Consider the following 23,354-nt stretch of genomic DNA (forward strand, 5'->3'; position numbering starts at 1 on the left):
TACGCTACGCTACGCGGCGTAAGCGCCATCGACAATAAGGTCCCTTAGAAAATGCCCCATAATATGTTACCTAGGGGCCCCGTAATGACAATCGTACGACAAATGTCAAACGAAATGAAAAAATGTCGGGATGACAGATGCTACGAAGAGTCACGTGACTCCATACATTAATTAAGTTTCGATTGGCATTTTCTATCAATGGTCATATTGGCTATGCCCACAGACACGCTTGGATTGAAAACAAATATGTCAACCTACATCCTATCATGTTTAGTACAGGTTTGTATCCTAAAATAACCTAGAAGTTATCTAGGAGCCTACGAAGCTCTTCCTCACCCTTATTAAGGATAACTAATGCCCGCGGCCGCAAAACCGGCCCTTCCGCTCGCGTTTTTCATTTTTTTTCCCTTTTTTCTCCTTTTTCCTTTATCGCCATCCCACATTGATTTGCGATCGATAATCTATGCAGTAAACATGCAGAGTAAACTATTTGTGTAGGTACTGTCGAGCACTAAATATGTACTAATTTATAAATGCGGGTGCTAAAATGTGAAAAATATGTGCATTGTGCGCACTTGCTCGACTTCGTTAAATTGAAAATGCGGTATTTTTTAAAGAGAAAAGAGAGGTAGGTATGTAACTTCCTTTTATGAATATTGCGTAATAAAAGCCACCTGGTTTAGTTTTAAAAGTGCTCAATTCATGTTATTTTGCGTTTACCTATACATAACATAACATAACCAGCTATAAAGCTGGTCAATCACCTTTGTCAATAGAAAAGGCGCGAAATTCAAATTTTCTATGAGATATAACACTTCGCGCCTACAGTTTTTAAATTTGCCGCTTTTTTTCTTCTGACGGAAATAGCTTGACAGAGTTAATGCGCAGAGGGCCTACGAGAAGTAGGTAAATAAATAAACAAAGTAGAGTAATTCACGATAGGCCCTCAGTCAACATCTCCAAAACTAGTAAAAATGTCAATCTACCCACACCTGGTTATTCTGAAATTCACGGGCCTATAAATCCCGGTCTTTTGATAGGCTTGCGTGGGGATATAGATCCAACACGTAGAGGCCCCTTGTAGAGCTTTAATGACATTTTATTGCTGATTACCTACACTTTATTCAATTAGAAATTCCCTAAACATTATTTGCATAATAAAATTAATTAAAAACACTAGTTATAACAGAAACAACATTAACAAACAAATTTAACATACCTACCACTAATCATCTTTGATATACTCCTCAACTCGTCAGAGCGACACATCATGACACGCATAACATTTTACTAGTTTTCTTATATGATCCATAACACGTCACAGCTAGTATTGAGACAAGTCAAATAGATCCCTAGCACACTCTAACACCTCTCATGGTGATTGTACCATGTTAGAGTGGAATCATTGGCTGCATTAAAAAGATAGCGAGAGACGTTGAGAAGTCGAGCTGTCATTTGTTTATTTGTTAAGAGAAGTGTACGATTACGCGTAATGGTGACAATCTGATCTACGCTTTAAGGTAAAAGCCTTATGAGTCATTATCAATTGGCGTAAGTTGTATACAGGTGAATAGATTTTTTTTGTCACTCGTTGGCATGATTACGGGCGCCTGGGTCACTGTTACATTGTTTGGTTTTATGGTAGGTATTTAAAATAACCAAACATACATTTATACAGCAGTTATAAGCCCTATCCATAATGGTTCATCTTCTAAACATATTAGCAGAACGTAACGTAAGTAATATTATACGTACTATAATATTATTAATATTTATTCTAACAAAATGTTACTGTAACTATTGTCGCCTGGCTGATGGGACAGAATGACAACAAAAAAAAGTTGATCCACCCATATATTAACACATTTTTTATGACAATTAATTGCTGATAAATTGTTTATCATCGGTTTAGGAACTAGATATTATTATTTAAACAAATGTTATTAAAATAACAAAAGATTTTCCTTGTTACAAAGTATTAATATCACGTAAATGTCGCTTATTATAATTGTCATACGGTAAGTAACCAATTAAAATATCTAAGAGTTTATTCAAATTGCAAGACATTATAATAATTAAGGAAACATTTTAATACATTTAATATAATGACATTTAACATTGTTGGCGCGAGTTGAACTCCGAACGCATCTTCCGCAGTACAACTAACTAACAGGACAATTCGAACGTACACTGACATCAGAGTGATATTTGATTAATTTTATTTAGTTACCGAACGTAGCGCTCGTGTCAACACATATATGGAAAGGTACAAGCGAAATTAACGATAGCTGAATGACATCAGTTAGATATCATTCTGATACCTAGCGGTAGCTCAAACAATTATTGATAAATTAACGTTTAAAAACCGGCATTTTTGTGACTGACTGACCTATAGCTCAAAAACCTAACCAACTTCCAGATGACCTAGAAACTTGAAATTTGGCAACAAGGTAGACTATTAGGTGTACATGTATAGACGGAAAAATCTGAAAACTGAAAATTAGTGATAATTCGATGGAAAAAATCATATATTGATAATTATTAGATAAATTAAGACTTAAAGACCAAAACCTAACCCACTTCTAGATGACCTAGAAACTTAATATTTTGCATGAAGGTAGAATATTTGGCGTATATTAGACATTACTACCGTTTAGTTACTAACAGGACAATTCGAACGTACACTGACATCAGGATGATATTTGAATCATTTTATTTAGTTACCGAACGTATCGCCCGCGCCAACACATGTACGGAAAAGTACGAGCAAAATTAACGACAACTGAATGACATCAGTTAGATATCATTCTGATATCAGTGTACGTTCGAATTGGCCTGTTAGTAACTAAACGGTAGTAATGTCTAAGCATTCTCATTAAGGTTCATACCAGTATCTTTATTAGAGAAACATTTTAGAAATGTGCTAAGGATCCGGCTCTAAGGACCAACGTCAAAGGGGTAATTAATTCTTCTTTCTCCGGCCTTATCCCATGTTCAATTGGGGTCGGCTCTCCTAATCGCTTTTCGCCAGCCATTTGGGTAATTAATTGTTTTAATTAAAATGTTTGTAATTCTACTTGCACATGTCAATAGAAATACAAAAAGACTAATATGTATCAAGTAAGCTTCTTATTACAGCATAATACATTCTCAAGTAAGAAGCGGTATTCATTTAAGAGCTCTGCAGAAAAAAGGTTTTCTTAATATAGTTAAGGCTACAATAATTGTAATTATTACAACTGACATCTCCCAAGAATACATTACGAATTTTATTACGAATAAAAGGAAAAAAATGGAATAAGTTACGCTTCCGGCAGGACTTGAACCCGCAACCTACGCAATCCGTGCAACAAGCAGATACGTACTTCTTTAAAAAAATGGTATATACATTTCGAAGTTGGATACTTGGACACTATACTTATTTCAAAACGAATTAATAAATATGTTTTGCTATTAAATAACTATTAACATAACGACAGTAAAACAGATATTCGAAACTTATAACATCTTAGGGCCGTTTTTTCACACTTTATATGTGCATGTCCAAACTCTGCGTAAGTATACCTAATTAATATTAAGTTATGTACCATGACATGGGGCCTCACTAGGCTATCGTAACAATGTTAACGGTCGGCTGACGGGTGCAAATTTAGTTACAATAATGTCAAAGTTTGTCATTATTATAACGCCATTTGCATCCGTCAGTTGCCCATTAATTATAATATATCAAATCAAAGGCGTTGTCGGTACGGTAGTGACCCAAAGTGACTCAGGGCTTTTATAAAGTAGGTAATTGGGTAACTGTCTGTTAAGACTAGGATAAGTTAAGAAATGTTGAGGATAGAAAATACCTATTTAATGGAATTAGCGATGCACTTTGCTATTTTATGTGGAAGACTTAATTTGAGAACAGAAGCCGAATACTGGCGTTAGACAACAATCAACATACAGAAAACGGGAAATGAAAAATACCCTAATTTCATAAGTTCCATAAAAGATGTTGTTCAAAAACTACACCCGATAATTATTACCTTATTATAACAAATTATAACCCAAAATATAAAAGTCTGATTTGGATATAAACCAGTGATGAAGTTTTATTTTCATTCTTTGAGCAAGTAATATGTATTGTCAATATTATTTAAAATTACATTTATTTAGTTGATACTCGTAATTATAGCTATTAACTTTTACCCCATTAACTTTTTTGAGCACAAATATCTGCCATGAAATAATTTTAACATATCAAAAATAGGTACCTAATCAAATCAGTAATATATTAAGTAAGTTTTTAAAGTTTTAATCAAAATTTTTGTGCATGTTTTAATTAAACATTGTCGGATATTTGTGGACACGAAAATTTATTTTTGACGACTCGAAAACGTATTTTTGTGGACACGAAAATTTATTTTTGTGGACACGAAAATTTATTTTTGTGTCAACCTATGAACGTGATGGTCCCGAGTTAGAAACCCCAATGCTGTTTGTGTGATGAGCTCAAAAATTGCTTTCCTATTGCAGATAAGTACATGCTTTTTTCCGTTGGCCTATGTCGATCTATTTAAAATTACCTTTATTTACAATTTATTTCCCTTCTTTTGTATTAAGTATTTACGTACCAAGTTAAGCCGTTAATAATACGTATTAATGGCCAGTCGATACACATTCTAACTCTCACTCGCGCTACTAACATATACTCGACGCGGACGGATCTATCACCGCTGGATGCGGCTGCGCGCACGCAGGGGAGAGATAAATATGCCAAATATCACGTAAAACTATAGATGATCAAGCAAATCTTGTCAGTAGGAAAAGGCGCGAAATTCAAATTTTCTATGAGACTATATCCCTTCGCGCCTACATTTTTCAAATTTGCCGCCTTTTTCTACCGACAAGATCTGCTTGACCAACTATACTTAGATTTATTATTATTATACAACCTTATAGTGTTAATACACCTAATTTTGTGAGATACGAGCTGCCAAATGACAAATTGGAATTTGGAATAATATGATTTAATAATAGACAAAGATTTTTACAGCTGCAATTTGTTTATAATTTTCACAAATTATATGTGCGTTTTTGTATCAAAGCCAAAGAAGAATATTTTGAAGATAATTATGTTTTGTGTCAGATAAATTATTGAAGTTGTTGTAAGAAAATTATTCCTCTGAAATTTTTGACAGCGTATGTTTGGGCTATCCTGTACTAGATTTGACATTCAGTTTTATTTACATAAATAATAACTAACAATGTTTTTTTTTACTACCGCCAGAATCACAAAGATGCGGAAGTGCATTAATGAAATCAAAAACAAGTCTAAGACAAACAACCGACTACTATGTAAAAATAAAAATTGCAATGAACTCGTAACTCTTAAAAAATAAGATTTGTTTGTATGATTAATTATTTGCTTAACACGAAGACCAAGATTTTTAACGAAATAACTAAATTGTCAAAAGTCTTGCATAATGTACCTTTTATACAACAAGTCATGACAGAAATAAGCAAAAATGTCACAACTCACAAAACATTACGGATGGTTACATATTAAAATTAATTAATTACTAGTTACGTTAGTTTTTGATTATAATTGATCATAATTCCTTCCATTATTAAAATTTATTTCGTAAAATATTTGATACACTTTCTGACATAATAAATAATATGTGTACCTACCTACTTAATATTGAACGTGAAATATTATTTTAGTTAATATTTTTATGAAAAATACTGAAATCAACGTTTTGTTTATATTTCGTTTTGTTGGAAAATAACATACATTATGAAAAATATTTGCAAAATATATATGTTTTTAGATAAGTAGCTGTACCATTTGATCAATTATAAAATTTAATGATTAACAACTACTATCAGCCACCTTGTTGGCCATCTCAAAAACAAATAGAACACATTTATGTTCGTTTTGTAAATAGGGAATAAATTTTAAAAGCCGTTGGCGTTCTAAGTATTTTAATTTTATTTCTTTACACCTATGTATATGTAAATATATGATAGTTTCCTGATAACTAAAGGCATACCTACAAACATCACTTAAACTTTACGCACTATTTTATTTGCATTAAGATTTAACATTAACCCAATTATTTCCATCTCAAACCGACATTTCCCAATTTACATTACATTTGAAGTTACATCGTCGGATGCAGTTAGTGGGTACATTAAATCCTCATAAATTTGATTCTCATAATACCGTAACGCTCATACGCCAAATGGCAAAACCGGGTAAGTGCGTTTTCACACTTTCTCAGCCTCTTCCAGTCGGCGCGCATCTGCCGGCGCGCCGCTCCGCCGATTTCGTGCATTTTTTTGCAAGTGACGACTTGGATTTCTAAATAATTTAAATGCGCGCACGATACGGTATACAGAATCTTACTTAAGATCTTCTAACGTAAGATACGAAACCCCTAACATAGATTTAAAAAAAGTATTTTTTTAAATCTTTTAAAAAACAATATTCACAACTCTTAATTTACTACATACTCAAAATATAATAAAAAAACTTACGTGCTAACAAAAACAACGTAACTGAATCCGTTCAAAGCACAAAACCATGTCACTGTCACAGGCCACTGATCGGGAGTACGCGTGCGCGAACGAGGACGGCTGCAGCGAGACTGGCGGCGCACGCGCCGGTGAAATGAACGCACCTTGCAGTTTTATGAGACGAGTTTACTAAAGCGCTTGATACACCTTACTTAATTCAATCGTGATAGTAGCATGCTAACTAGGATAAATATCATCCTAAAATTATTTCCAGTTAGTGCAGTCTCTTATTAAGCTACTTTTTAGGGTTCCGTACCCAAAGGGTAAAACGGGACCCTATTACTAAGACTCCGCTGTCCGTCCGTCCGTCCGTCTGTCACCAGGCTATATCTCACGAATCGTGATAGCTAGACAGTTGAAATTTTCACAGATGATGTATTTCTGTTGCCGCTATAACAACAAATACTAAAAAGTACGGAACCCTCGGTGGGCGAGTCCGACTCGCACTTGTCCGGTTTTTTGGATACTTACCTGCTAAACGCGGTTACACCTAGTGACTAAGCCATTTAGGATTTTGAATTAAGTAAGAAGAAGATGAAATAAGAAACATGCATGAATCATTTGAATTGTAGGGTCATTGATTTCTTCAATTACGCTTTTTAACGATAATACCTTATGTGCTTAAATATAACAGTGATTTTAATCGGTGTCGGCGTCGGAAATGGTGAAATGAACGCACCTTGTAGTTTTATGAGACAAGTTTACTAAAGGAGTTCTAATCACGCGGCAATAATTTGAATTGTTGATTGTTTGTTTTACAAGTTGCTTACTTCAGTTTACAGCTTAGGTACGCCAACACACTTACAAGGAATTTTAAAATATTAATTAGAAAGAAGTGAAAGAACACATACAAATTGAAGGTAGGAGGACGCTTTTTACCGATAACGCCGTATTTGCCTTAAATAAACAGTGATTTAGTCGGTATCGGCGTCAGAGATATACGTTACGTGCGTCGTATCAGCTGTACTTCGTAAATTAGTTGTAGTTCAAGTGTGTTGTCTGTTGTGTGGTAAAAACTGCACGCTTACTTCTGTTGAGTTCTTTCTAATGCTAAAAAAACGAAGTATAGCATCAACAAACGTCTTAACGACTATACTCTGTATCTTTAGGCATTTAAATAAAAGTAAACAAACAATTTGTATATGTTCGGGTAGTTATAACATTTATTGGCTAACCAACCAAATACAAAACCGCCTGGATCAGTCACTGAACGACCTGACTTTAACGTACATTATTTGATCATGTAATGTGTTTATCTACCCTCAACTGGCTTAAGGAGCCATTTGAGGGTAGATTTTGTTTACTTTTATTTGAATACCTAAAGATACAGACTTTTATAACATGAACAAAGGTTAGTGGTCCAATACTCCAGTACCTACGCCATAAACTAGTGGAATCGTAAACACTATAAAACGACGGTTTAACGCTGAATTTACGGAGGATTTACCGTTCCTGCGACTACGCAGCATGCAGTTTTATGAGGCGACGCCTTGCTAAAAGCAATCCAATTTTGCCAAGCGTTTACTAAGAGGCGTATTCGGATTCTTAATATTAGACAGTAATTGATTCCAATTACAGTAGGTACCTCGTGCACCAATGCCAATTCGAACGTACAGTGGTGTTCAAAAGTGCATGGATAGGTGTCGACCGTAATGCCTTAATTACCTGTAATCCTGGTGTGTGTAATCCTGGCAGGATCGCCATGAAATGTGGGGCGTTCGGGTAGTAATTATAGCAGGAGATCTAAGGTCCACCACCTTGCATTTTGGAGACAAAGCAAACCGCTTGGAACAGGTATTCCTGGGGGTGATCTGAGCTGATTAAGCCCGGTTGCCAAGAGGTTCCCCCCAGCAGGTGGGCAGGGGAGGGGGGGAAAAAGTGCCTCCGGCGCGCCTCACTCTAAGCTTAATATCTGCATACATCTCGCAACTATATCAAGTTTGGTGTCTTTTTCGTGTAACTCGAGGATGAAGAATTCATTTCTGTGACTAAATTTTCACTCACCCATACAAAAAATTCGAGAAATTCAAAATTCAAAAAAAATCTTTTAATTTTTTTTTCGTAAATCCTCTATAAAATTTAAACTATGAGGATTTGCTATAGAAAAAAAATACCTGTGAATAGCCCAATTATCGTACTATACAGAATAGTAAACATGTCAAACACTTTTTTTCATAACTCTGTTAAAAAAAATGTTTTGTGTCGCGCGGCGTACCTGCACTGTAAGAGCGGTATGCAGCGTTTAGGATTTTTAAGTATGTTTAGATGATTTCTGATAAGTTGTTATTCTTCTGGTTGTAGATTACATTAATAAATTACTTCTGGAAGTGATATATATACAAATATATAAATAAATATGTTGAGAAAACTTTCGCCAACAGAGTTAAGTATTATAAATGTGATAAAATTAACATTATTATTTGTATGTATTTTCCATATCTCGGGACCATGGGGTCCCGGACCTTTGGGAGGCGTACGTGGGGCCGAAGCCAACAGCGCAGAGGCCCTTTAAGGTACTTTAATCTAAAAGCAAGGGATACATGTGGTGGATACTATCCCCGAACGCACAGTGTGATACATCCGGAGATGGTCCCCTCCAGGTGCAAAGACTATTGCAGTGCAACACTTTTGTGCTGCGATGGGAACTAAGGTCATGGGCTATAGATTTGAAAGTTGGATGGACTGGATAATGGGCTATGGGAGAGACTAGCGGACACCTGCCGTGACAATCAGTGTCAAAATTGTAAATGACAGGTGGTGACTCGCCAACTCATTGAGTGGGCCCCGCAATGGCCGCACGCACAGTGCGACAACAGAGCCAATCAAGGCAAGCACAGAGGCGAGGGCCAGATGACAGGGCCCTCTGGAATAGGGGTCCGCGGTGTCGCCACTCACCGTCAGCTCGCCACAAGCTGCCCCCGCGGGACATTATTATTATTAATGTGGTGTTGTGGGCCTGTCGGTGGAGTGTCGCATTGACCAGCATTGGTCTATTGTGACGGCCCTTTAAGTTCATTACTAATGCCCGTTGCATCCAGAAAGTTCCAGATTCTTTGGGCCGTAATGTTTTGTACCTCATAGGGTTGCACTACGTGTCGCCCTAGGTAGGTACTTCTTTTTGACATTAGTAGTCCACAAGAACAGAGAATGTGCATTGCAGTCTCCTCTGACTCCTGACAGAACCTGCATGTCGCATCTTGTTTCTTGCCAATTCGAAACATATGTTTGTTCAACTTGCAGTGTCCAGTCAGTATTCTGGTCACCGCGCAGGTTTTGTGCCTTTTGAGTCTTAAAAGCTCCTTAGCAGTTTTGCTGTTGAACCCTTTGATCAGAGCTTTCGAGTGTTCTTGTCCTTTAACGAACTTCCACCAATCGATTGCTCTCGTTTTTTCTAAGTTGCTGAGCAGAGAATATGTATCTCGTTTTGTGCTTCCACAGAAGGGTTCTGGACCGACCAGGGGTGTGTCTGCGCCCTTTTTTTAGCAAGTTCGTCCGCTTCTTCCCCAACTAGCAAAATAGTCGTATAAGAATTGATTTACTCAGCCTGCAATCGTATAACAGCCGAATTACGGTTGTTGAAACACCAATATATCGTATAATAGCGGTTAACTCGACTATTTAGCAATTTTCGCTAATTAGTGCTATAATCATGTCGTATAAACGTTTATAGCACTATCTTTTAGCACTTTTATTCCACCTTTTAATAAATGCTGAGTTAGCGCTACTAAATCACTTTTATTCAGCATAATTGTTCTATTAAAATCATATAACAGCTATAGAATAGCTAATTGTCTGAATAAGGCGCTTTAATACAACCGTTACTCAACTCTCTTCTCTGTTGTTATAAAAGCCTATTAAAAGCAATCCAATAACCATTTGGCAACAATGCTGCTGTAACAGCGCGCTTATATCATAATTCGGGTAATGGGGCTCAAACCGCTGTTATAGGAGCTGAAGTGTATTTACAGGTTTTATTCAAAATGTATTCAGCTTAGAGTACCTTTAAAGAGTTTTGAACTACATTAACAGCACAAGTCAGCCATGTTGTCGTTTCAATATAGTCCGGTGGCCAACTGCATGAAACCCTACCTGATAAAAAAATAGAAAATCCTACTCTGTAGGGGTAGCTGACTTTTAGTAGCATCAACTGCTCTTGGTCGGCCGCGGCTTAATTTGGCAAATTTTGCGTAAACGGCAAAATAGTGGCACAAAAATTCATCAAAAAAAAAACCCCATCGTATAATAGAATGAAACTTGCATGGTAGGATAGCTGCCTTTGAAGACAGCAAAACAAAAGTGGTCAGCTACATCCTGTGTTGGCAGGTTCCTGTGTTCGACCGAATTTGTGGTACCACGTGACAGCTACAATTTACCTCATCGAAAAATAGAATGAAAAAGCTGATTGTAATACCTACATTAAATTTGTTGACGTATATATTGGTCGTTTTCACCTTAGCCTGATAGCTTTTGCAGTCCGCCCGCATTAAAAAAAATGTCAATGGCAGCAATCCTACCATACAAGTGACATTCTATTTTTCGATGAGGTAAATTGTAGCTCACGTGGTACCACAAATTCGGTCGGACACAGGAACCTGCCAACACAGGATGTAGCTGACCAATTTTGTTTTTTTGATGAATATTTGTACCACTTTTTTGCCATTTGCGCAAAATTTGCCAAGTTAAGCCACGGCCGACCAAGAGCAGTTGAAGCTGCTAAAAGTCAGCTACCTCCACAGAGTAGGATTATTCTATTTTTTTATCAGGTAGGGTTTCATGCTGTCGGCCACCGGACTATAAATCCATAAACATGGCGACATCATGTGCTATAAGTGTAGCAGTAGACGCAGTTACTCGACTTATAGTCGAATTAATGAGATATAACAGAAACTAGATCGTGTAAGCAAATTTTTACTTATTTTAATTAATATTTTTTTATTGAAATTTAAGAAAATAGGCGGCCCATGAATATATATGAACCAGTGCCTTTGGTTTTATCAATAAAGTATTTTTTGCGCTGGGTTTTACTGTATTACGTGTACTTACAGACAGTAAAAACTTATGTACACAATCACGGTAAAAATAAATGTCATGGATGACAGCAGTAAAAAAATACTTAAGTACCTTTTTGTTTTATTAGATACGTGAAGACGATTAGGCCTCAAACTTAATCAAATAATTGAAATATAATCGCCTACCTGAGATCGTTTTTAGCACATATTAGTTGAATAAAAGCATTTACTGCACTCTTACACATTCAAAATGCCGAGTAAAAGCAATTCGGCTACTTTTACGAAACATTTTTGCTGAGAAAAAGCAGTGCGGTTGCTTTTATAGAACACTTTCACTGAGTAATAGTAAATTGCTAATGTTTATAGAACGAATAGTCGAATAAAAGTACTATCGTTGCTATTAAAACACTAGAATCACTTTTATCCACTTTTACTCAACTCTTACAGCATCGATTTGCTTCTTATACAGCGCTTACTCGATTTTTATAACACTTTTAGTCTGTATAAGTGCGCCTTTTTCGCGTTGAGTAAACGCTTACAGCACTTTTATTCGACTGTTTTTACACCGTTTATAGCACCAAAAAGCGAAAATAAAAACGTGCTCTCAACTTTTATAGCACATAGATTTGCTAGTTGGGTCGTTTCCGTTAATGTCGGAGTGCCCTGGTACCCATCTAAGTGTAACTTTGTTGGAGTAAGCCAGTGCATTTAGGTTTGTTTTACAGTTCTTGACTAGTTTTGAGTTTGACTCAAGGGATTCTAGTGCCAGCGGAGCAGCCTGGCTGTCTGAGTTGATGTAGATATGCTGGTGTCTTAGGTTTCTATCCAGGTTGATCTCCGCACATTTGTTGATGGCGAATACTTCTGCCTGGAAGATTGAGGCCAGTGTGCCCATGCTGACGCTAGCTCTGAGCTCAGATCTCTTACCATAGATCCCACATCCTACATCATTGCCTTTCTTGGAACCATCTGTATACCAGATGTGGCTTCCCTCTTCGACGTACATTTGGTTGTTGATCCATTTGTCTCTAGGAGGTATTTCTACTGTGTACAGTTTGGTGAGATGACATTCGGTATGCGTGTCATCAGTGGGCATGCTAAGGGTTGAAATTCGCAAAAACCCAGGCCTTTAGATTGGTTAATGCCTGAGAGCGCCATTTTGGCCTATTTAGCGTGCATATTCTGTAGACGCACTGCTTGGCCTCCTTTTGCACCTGCAAGTGGAGTGGTATGATGTCCAGCAGTGCCTAGATGCCGCTTCCGGTGTCGAGCAGTAGGCGCCTGTTACTGTTAAACAAGCCGTGCGTTGCAGGCTGTTTAGAGTGTCTATTGCTGTCTTTTGGCTGGTTTTGTTACACCAGACTGCGGAGGCGTAGGTGACAATTGGCCTTACTACCGCTGTGTATAACCACAGCAATTTGGGTCTTAAGCCCCATCTTGCTCCTGCCATTCGACAGCATGACCACATGGCCATTTTCGCTTTTTGTATAATGTTTCTCAGGTGAGGGTTTCATGTTAACTTTTGGTCGAATGTGACCCCTAGATACTTGATAACTTGACCTCTGCCGAGAACGGTATTATTTGTCCATTATGCCTTGGTTTTGAGAGTTTATCGAGCTTCCGTTTCCTTGTGAATGGTTAAATGGCTATTATGATGACGTGTAAAAGTGCCCTTGTGGCCTGCTGAATAAATGTTGATGTTGATGTTGATATTACAGTCTTGCTCAGATTAATAGACAAGTCATTTTCTCTACACCATTTGAATATTGTGTTTAGAGCTCCTTGCATTAGGTTGGATATTGTGTTGAGGCAAGGGCCTTTGACGATGACTACAAGGTCGTCGGCATATCCTTGTGTATCAAAGTCTTGACCTGACATGATTGCAAGAAGTTGGTCCACTGCTAGGGTCCATAATAGTGGGGATAAAACGCCTCCTTGTAGGCACCCTTTAGTGGTATAAAATTCATGCTCTATATAGTATTGATGGTCAGAGTGGCTACTCTGTTCGAGAGCATGCTATGTACCCATCTGGTGGTTTCGTCTACTCCCTTTGATTTCATACCATTGAGTATGGTCTCTGTGGGCGTATTGTCGAAAGCACCTTCAACATCAAGGAACGCACATAGAGCGGTTTGCTTTTCCTGTAGGGTTTTCTGCACCTTGTCAACCTGGTTGAAAATTATTTCGGTGACACGGCGGTTTTCAGTTGTGTCGCATGTTCCGGTGTAGGATTTGGTCTATGTTTGGGGACAGATTATAGCCCCTCAGCAACAGCCACCATGCCCTGCTGACTGGGGCTGGTCCAAACAATATGGTTATTGGGAGCCCATATGGACAAGCCTACCTGCGGCGGCTGCTGCTTGTTTAGAGCTAATTCGTTGCCGCTGCAAAACAAAATGCGCAGGGAGGTGCAACTGCGTTAAAAAAAACCTAAAATGCACAGTCCCATGGGCATGTAATGGCAATTACGAACAATATATATCTTATTTTAACCCGCATTTTTGTCAAACATCTCCTATGTTAATTTTATCACATTTATAATACTTAACTCTATTAGCGAAAGTTTTCCCAATATCTTTATTTATATATTTAATTATATATTTTATATATATAATTTATATATTTAATTATATTAAGGTAATTATAATTATAAATAGAATATTTTTAGATTAAATTGTAATATGTATGTTCTAAATAGCAAGCAATTGTATAAAAGTAAATACCTGTTTTTATGTCCTTTCCTCACTGTAAGTAACCCAATGCGTCTGTATGTATAGTTTTGCTGTCATATCCTTTCTTTTTCGCTGTATGTTAACACAATTGCGCGTGTGTTTTATCTATCTTTTATGTAAGGTAAGATATTTTTTGATCACTCCTTCACTTCTCACTTTGGTAAAGTAAACAGAATAAACAGTGTGTTTGGTAACTTTTTAAACGTTAATCACGTATGTAGTCTTATTTATTTATGTTGTTTGTTTGTATCTTAATATTTTTAATGTTTTCACAGTTATTCCATGTGTTTTATGCTTGAAATGTTCTAGTATTCTCAATTGTTATTGTTAGCACCCTGTCTGTACGGCATTGCCTTTTAGGTTATCTGTCATTTGTCACACCCGTAGGCCAGATGGCGCTGGCAGCCGCAAGTGGTTGCGTTCAGTTCTACGAGGCCGTGCCGTACAGCTGCGTTCGTGGCCCACCAAAATGGACTCGCCGGAAGACCAGCGCCGACTCTCGGGTCAGCATTATGCTGAGGCGAGCCCATTTCGTGGTAAACAATTTGTAATTATGTTTGTATTAAGCATTTAATTTTACTTTTGTATGTACACTAAGTTTATCACGAAAAATAAATGATTTATGATTTATGATTTATGATTTAATTTATATTTGTATATACACCGTGTTGTTATTGAATTCCGTTAACTTCGGGGTATGGTTAAGTACGTTTAAGAAAACTAAATGGCATAGTTAATTTTGAAAAAAAAAATATTTGTTTGCTTTTTTTTTTCAGAAAATTTTATATTAAAAAGTAATTAAATGTAGCATATAGCGTTGTTGTAACACGGGCATTACATTTAACTAAACCAAACAATTGAAATCTGTGACATATCAATGTCAATTCGAACATCGATCGACCGAGATTTTACTTAAGTTTAGTAGCAAATGTATGAACTCATTCTAAACACTAATCAATATGTAAACCGGCCTTAAGGCAAGTGTACAAGCTTGTAGAGGCCTTATAGGAAAAAAATAAAATATTGATTATCTTCGAAATGGAGTTAATTAGAATATCGGCGTCTTTGGGAAAGTTACTTGATTTAAGCTCAAGTATGCACCCTTGAAATTAACGGAAATAAAAAAAAACACGGTGTATATCACGTCCAGAAGTAATTAATTAATGTAATCTACCACCAGAAGAATAACAACTTATCAGAAATCATCTAAACATACTTAAAAATCCTAAACGTTGCATAACGCTCTTACAATGCAGGTACGCCGCGCGACACAAAACATTTTTTTAACAGAGTTATGAAAAAAAATGTTTGACAAGTTTACTATTCTGTATAGTAGGATAACTGGGCTATTCACAGGTATTTTTTTTCTAGAGAAAATCCTCATAGTATAAATTTTGTAGAGGATTTTCAAAAATAAAAATCTAAAGATTTTTTTTGAATTTTGAATTTTTCGATTTTTTTGTATGGGTGAGTGAAAATTTAGTCACAGAAATGAATTCTTCATCCTCGATTTATACGAAAATGACACCAAACTTGATATAGTTGCGATATGTATGCAGATATAAAGCTTAGAGTGAGGCGCGCCGGAGGCACTTTTCTCCCCCCTCCCCTGCCCACCTACTGGGGGGAACCTCCTGGCAACCGGGCTTAATCAGCTCAGGTCACCCCCAGGAACACCTGTTCCAAGCGGTTTGCTTTGTCTCCAAAATGCAAGGTCCCCTTAGAAAACGGGACCTTAGATCTCCTGCTATTAATACTAGAAAGTCTGCTGAATACTGAACCTCTTTATTAAGTAAAATCGGGCTTATATACTAGTGGCCTACGTGGCAGCAGTAGCATTTAGGTGACCTTTTCATAAATATAATTAGAATTATTGTTCATTTTTATTAAATATATTTTCTATTTCTTAAATGTCACCTTAAATGTCACATGACGTGTTGACCCTAATACTCACCACGCCATGTGCCTACTCACAGTATATTACGGTTGAAACATCTCCATTCTCCATGCACTTTTGAACGCCAGTGTACCTACATTTTGATATCTAAATGGCATCTTTTAGCTATCATTCGCGCTTTCATTTCGCTCGGATTGGCCCGTTGTATGTATGAGCGGGACGCACGGGCAAATGAGAACAAAATTACATTTAGATATAGATATAATTTTGATGTCAAAAGTAAGTTTGAATTGGTCGTGAGGAGGCGTTTTCAGATTCTTAATGTTAGACACTAATTTTATTCTAATTACGGTAGGTACGCCAATATACTTTGAGAGTAACTGCGTCACGGATTCGAACACCGTATATTTTGATGTCTAAATGGCGTCTTTTTCGCTAGCATTAATAGCAACTCTATAAACTACATCGATGGAAATTAGGCATTTGCAAAAACGTTTACGAATTATCAGTTCACCGCCCTAATTGTTATTCCTAACTTCTAAACATCATCGTCGTATATATTTGAAGTACCTACTAGATCAATTAAGTGCAGTGATCGATGGATCATTACGTGCTAATGACATCGTGCGTGCGCTCATGGTGCTTAATCGTGATTTGCCATAAATCAGTATATAATACACAGTACAGGGTGGCTCAAAACACAACCAACATTAATTTAATACTATTAGAAAACAAAGAACATTATTTTATGTTTTTTTAAGGAGAGATACCGTAAACTCAGGTAACTGTAGTCCACAACATAGTCGTATTATAGGACTATTGGTATGTAAGTACTTGTGTTTACGGTATAGTTAATAAAAAAATCGTGAAAGATCTGGCTGCCTTGACTGCCACAATCATACTCATCCGTCGAAAGTGAATTCTAAGTAATAACACAGTAGCTATAAGGAAAAGTAGTAATTAAAAAGAAAATTAAACAGGCAAGAAACGGAAGGCCGTCACAATTTCACATCATAAAGTTATTGTACAATTTTAAAACAACGCAAAAGAGAGTTGTAGGTTTTTCTCAGGCATCCGGAAGGGTGCTCTTACTTCCCTGACGGCCAAGGTTCTCGTGAGAAAATAAAAAAATAAGTGAGGAATCATTAACATTCCTAGCACACATCGAAACTAAACGCGCAAAAAATGCCTCGTACCTACCGATTGACGTATGTGTCGCTTAACTTCAAACTCGGGTAAATCCATTCGAACCCTCACAGCAAATATCTACCATATTACCTTTTGTTAATACCAAAATCGCATAGTTTAGTTAGTTAGTTTTTTTAGTTTATTTATCTCATAAAATTAGTACATAACAAATCAAAACAACGCAAATAGAAATAAATATAAAAACGTCAAAATGTCATAATAGTAAAAAAAATCAAAATAAAACAATGTCAATAGAAAAATTAAATCAGTTTCAGTACTACAAAGTACAAATCATAGAAAATGATGTCAACAATGACAGATGGGTATCGTCTTGGGTCGTCCCATTCGTTTTTCGTCAAGTTCTTAAATTAGTCCTATTCTGCTTTCGTCACTCATTCTACATTGAAAGCCACCGACGATTGTTTAAGACAAGGACTAATTTAAGAACTTGACGAAAAACGAATGGAACGACCCAAGACGATACCGACAGATGGATTTACCCGAGTTTGAAGTTAAGCGACATATGAAAAGAGGCCGTTGACTTCTGTGATTGGGCTGTACATTACATTAAGCTGTTACCTGAAAGCGTGTGAATTAATCAAACGCAATCTTAATCAGCCGATTATTAAAATTTCCTACCGATTTAGCAGACTGGACTCATCACATCACATTAAATGTTAGTGAAGACCTAATATCAACGCGATAAAGGCTATTTTTGTATGTAGTTAACGTGTATGTTTTAAATGTTGTATTGGGAGGAAATAGATACCGACACGTAATTAGTCATCGATGATTAAGATGTTTGGTTATGTGTTTTTTTTTATCTAGTGAACGTTCCGTTGTTTGCGAAATCATCAGGGTTCCTTCATTCAACTCATATAATGGGTTCATTAAGAAAGTTGAAAAGGTATGTTAAGAGGTTGGAATTAAAACAGAAGGTCTTTGTTTTAATACTTTGTGCGTTACGTCATGCTAGATTTTTTTGGTTAAAACGAGTGAGACAAAATGTTTGTAAATATTTCAAGATTATAATTTAATAGTGATATTTCGTAGTCTCAATATTGCGTAGACTGCGGTCTGACAAACTTTATCAGACATAGTCAAACGAACGGATTTCAAACACCCAATCTTAAAGTAGCAGGTCCCTAACAGAAAAACCAGTAAACATACCTAAACGCTTAATGAAACTACCGTTTCTCGAATTATAGAATCTATGAGTTATGTCCTATCATGGCGTCAAAAATCCACACCCGATAAAAAAACGATTCGCTAAATTTATTATTTTAAATTCATGTCCGTCGTGTTTAACGGATATTGTACATTAAAACCATAAATCATACGAAAATGTCGACTTTATGAAAGGCGCAATTAACATGAAACTTTACTTTTAAAGTAAAGTCTTCATTTTAAAGTTTTAAAGTGATAATTACATGTTGTCAGAAAAATAATATTTTATGCTTTAACATGACACACTTTGCGTTTTTATTAATATGCGGTAGGTTAGTTTTTATCTTGCGGAAATTTATCTTGTTATAAATTTTATTAATCAAGGTTGTGAATTTTTATTAAATTATCTGACACAAAATTTGCACATTCAATTATGGTTTTTAATATTCGGAAAGACCGGACGCCAAAATTAACCTGTGTTTATTTATTATATTAATTTACCTCTGGTGAAGTTTATGGGCATAATAAAATTTATTTGCGATTATGAATTTTATTTAATATTATGCGCTAGTATTTTAATTTTGAACTTTATTTGATTTGATTTGCGTTTGCTTAAATGAACAATTTTAATATGAGGTTACGTTTTTACGAACTTCAATTTTAGTTAATATTTTATTTAGGTAACAGATATTTTTCGGTAAAGGAAGAGTAGGAAATCTCGATACATCTGCGAAGAAATTCAAAGGTATGTGTGAAGTCCCTAATCTGCATTGAGCTATCGTGGACCCTAGGTATAGCCCGAAACCTTTTGTATAGCGATCTGCATAAGTGCATACCCACTTTTGCACCTGCGTGTACAATGAGCTAAGAAACAAAGCTTTTATTATATAAATAAATATTATAGGACATTCTTACACAGATTGACCAATTCCCCCAGTAAGCTCAAGAAGGCTTGTGTTGAGGGTACTCAGACAACGATATATGTATATATTTATAAATACTTAAATACATAGAAAACAACCATGACTCAGGAACAAATATCTGTGTCATCACACAAATAAATGCCCTTACTGGGATTCGAACCCAGGACTATCGGCTTCACAGGCAGGGTCACTACCCACTAGGCCAGACCGGCAGACAGACAGACAGACAGACAGACAGACAGACAGACAGACAGACAGACAGACAGACAGACAGACAGACAGACAGACAGACAGACAGACAGACAGACAGACAGACAGACAGACAGACAGACAGACAGACAGACAGACAGACAGACAGACAGACAGACAGACAGACAGACAGACAGACAGACAGACAGACAGACAGACAGACAGACAGACAGACAGACAGACAGACAGACAGACAGACAGACAGACAGACAGACAGACAGACAGACAGACAGACAGACAGACAGACAGACAGACAGACAGACAGACAGACAGACAGACAGACAGACAGACAGACAGACAGACAGACAGACAGACAGACAGACAGACAGACAGACAGACAGACAGACAGACAGACAGACAGACAGACAGACAGACAGACAGACAGACAGACAGACAGACAGACAGACAGACAGACAGACAGACAGACAGACAGACAGACAGACAGACAGACAGACAGACAGACAGACAGACAGACAGACAGACAGACAGACAGACAGACAGACAGACAGACAGACAGACAGACAGACAGACAGACAGACAGACAGACAGACAGACAGACAGACAGACAGACAGACAGACAGACAGACAGACAGACAGACAGACAGACAGACAGACAGACAGACAGACAGACAGACAGACAGACAGACAGACATACAGACAGACAGACAGACAGACAGACAGACAGACAGACAGACAGACAGACAGACAGACAGACAGACAGACAGACAGACAGACAGACAGACAGACAGACAGACAGACAGACAGACAGACAGACAGACAGACAGACAGACAGACAGACAGACAGACAGACAGACAGACAGACAGACAGACAGACAGACAGACAGACAGACAGACAGACAGACAGACAGACAGACAGACAGACAGACAGACAGACAGACAGACAGACAGACAGACAGACAGACAGACAGACAGACAGACAGACAGACAGACAGACAGACAGACAGACAGACAGACAGACAGACAGACAGACAGACAGACAGACAGACAGACAGACAGACAGACAGACAGACAGACAGACAGACAGACAGACAGACAGACAGACAGACAGACAGACAGACAGACAGACAGACAGACAGACAGACAGACAGACAGACAGACAGACAGACAGACAGACAGACAGACAGACAGACAGACAGACAGACAGACAGACAGACAGACAGACAGACAGACAGACAGACAGACAGACAGACAGACAGACAGACAGACAGACAGACAGACAGACAGACAGACAGACAGACAGACAGGGTCCAGTTTTCACCCTATGGGTACGGAACCCTAAAAATTGTAGTGGTCAAAAATAATTAAGAGTGTATGGCATGTTTTCATCTGAACGATTTAGATATTTTAGATCTTAGGCAGACAGCTTAATAGCGCGCCTGTTAACATGCTGCCAACGACATTTTCGAGAAACCAAAGTTCCATAAAACCATTTCGTTTGGTCATCTCACCCCTCCCCGTTGTCACCTCTATAGTATTGTTCCTCTGAGTTCGTGACTATTTCGGTTTCCATCCGAAAAAACAGTTGTCTTACGTAAAAAAATAAATGTTTTGGTACAGGAGCACCGCCCACAGAAACGCAAGTTGCGTGAGTGACCCATTATAGAGGTAAATGCGTTTTAATGATTCTAGCAAATTTCGCGCCCGGTTAGCCAGCATCCTACGCACCCGCATTTTTTACACCTTAATAGACGCGTAATTGGTCAGTTCCTATAATTGTCGTAAATCGACTTTATCAGGGGATCATTACCTGCCCAGTATGGCGGCACTAACAGATGTTTAGTGCTCGCGCCAGCACTTGACTTGTCTACTTAACGACTAGAGAATCAGGTCAATAGTGACCTGTTGTCACGTCTACCTACTGTCTCGAATTGTTTTTTAGACACTAGGTATTTTAAGGGGCATTCCACAAAACAGTCTACTTCGTCGGGGACGAGACGAGGCGGCTACCATTGAATTTGGAGCTAATTTCTTAACTTTACCAGAAGTGTCAAAAAAATAGCGTCACGTACCTACCTGAAACTTTTTTGGAATGCTCCAAAGAGTAGCGTTTCTAAGTACATAGGTAAATGATACTAATACCGTACTAGAATTGTCGCGTAAAATAACATTATTTATTAAGTGAATCCCGCATCTCTCTAATCGCACCATGTTTCGCCAGTTTTCGAATTGTTCATTAGAGATTTTCATACCTGTGGCTACCTACCAGGAGGCCCCAACTCCACTGTTTTTAGGGTTCCGTACCCAAAGGGTAAAACGGGACCCTATTACTACCCAAGTAACACACAAGCAGGATAATAGAGTAAAATTATCATCTTATTCAAATTAAGATTGCATAAATTTTGTGTATAAGCGGTGGAAATTACTAAATTCGGAATAAGAAAATATGTGGGCCTAGTGGGGCCTAAATGCTGAATAAATTTTGCATTATTTAGCTTAAAGCATTTGTGGTTACTAAAAGCTGCATAATAGCAGCATTAGCAGCAATTAGCTGTATATATTTTGTGTCGTGAGATATTAAGCAGACAATATTAAGAAAAATGTGATAGTGGCTACTAAATGCTGAAAAGAAGCGTCGGTGAAGACTTTCAACTGTATAAAAGCGGTTGCAGTTTCTGTTTTAATGCTAGTTTTTGAATAAAGGTGGACGCTATTACTGGAAGCTGTAATGAAATCCACATATTATTTGTTATTAAGTAGCTACATATATGGGTTAGTTATGGCTTTTATAGACATAACGTCTGAATAATAAATACTAAAACAACACTTATACTTAAGTTATAGCGATTTTAGTACACATATACTATCTTTTCTTGCTAAAAGCTGCAAAATGAACACAATGAGCAGCGCTATTCAAACTACTGCTTAGTATCAACAAATGCGCGGTGGAGAGGGTTCCGTAGCTTTATAAGTTTATACACGGTCAACAGTGCTACTTGAGCCTGTTTGCTTTGAGCTTGAGCGTGTTTTTAATTTATTTTGAACGCATCTTGCGTATTTATTCTTTAATCCAACCATTATTTAAAAATCGAGGTTTAGTTTTCTTAACAATTCTCTTCGATTGGTTATTTTACACAAGATGCATTGTCGTTTTAATGACGTAAAACAATTGCTAGCTACCATCGTAAACACTGTTAACTGACCATTTGCATACCTTACTGCAACGAGATAAAGTTTACCAATGGCCATTTAAGGTTGTTGCTAGTTTGCAAGCAAGGTGGCAAATGCTAGTTATTGATATTGTTGCATTAAAAACTTGTAGACTGGACTGGGTATGTGAAAAATAAAATAATCGCCCCCATTAAAATATAGCGAAATCGGTTCTCCTGTCGATTTTGAACGGACTGTTTTTAGGTTTCAAGTGGGTCTACTCATACCCATCCCACACTATACTGGTACTCATACCTAAACAATACTGCCCATACCAAACTATACTTATACTCATACCCGTGATACCCGCTACTAATATACCCGCACCTTCGCACCTATACCATATTCATATTCATACCATACTCGTAACCACACCATACTCATACTATACACATCTTCGTACTCACTTCGTACATCTTTGCGTATACCTTTACCTACTACATATTTGTCGGAA

General features: G+C 37.2%; 1 protein-coding gene across 2 annotated transcripts in view; it reads right to left on the reverse strand.

Moving 5' to 3' along the window:
• LOC134794174 (serine proteinase stubble-like) overlaps nucleotides 1-6,703 on the reverse strand; it is a 219,436-nt gene extending 212,733 nt beyond the window's left edge. For both annotated transcript variants that reach the window (XM_063765896.1, XM_063765895.1), the window contains exon 1: nucleotides 6,529-6,703. The gene's annotated coding sequence lies outside the window, so the exon portion shown is untranslated. The remainder of the gene's footprint in view (nucleotides 1-6,528) is intronic.
• Between the last annotated feature and the right edge of the window lie 16,651 nt (nucleotides 6,704-23,354).

The sequence above is a fragment of the Cydia splendana genome, chromosome 10 (genome assembly GCF_910591565.1).
Source record: "Cydia splendana chromosome 10, ilCydSple1.2, whole genome shotgun sequence".
Taxonomy (NCBI): domain Eukaryota; kingdom Metazoa; phylum Arthropoda; class Insecta; order Lepidoptera; family Tortricidae; genus Cydia; species Cydia splendana.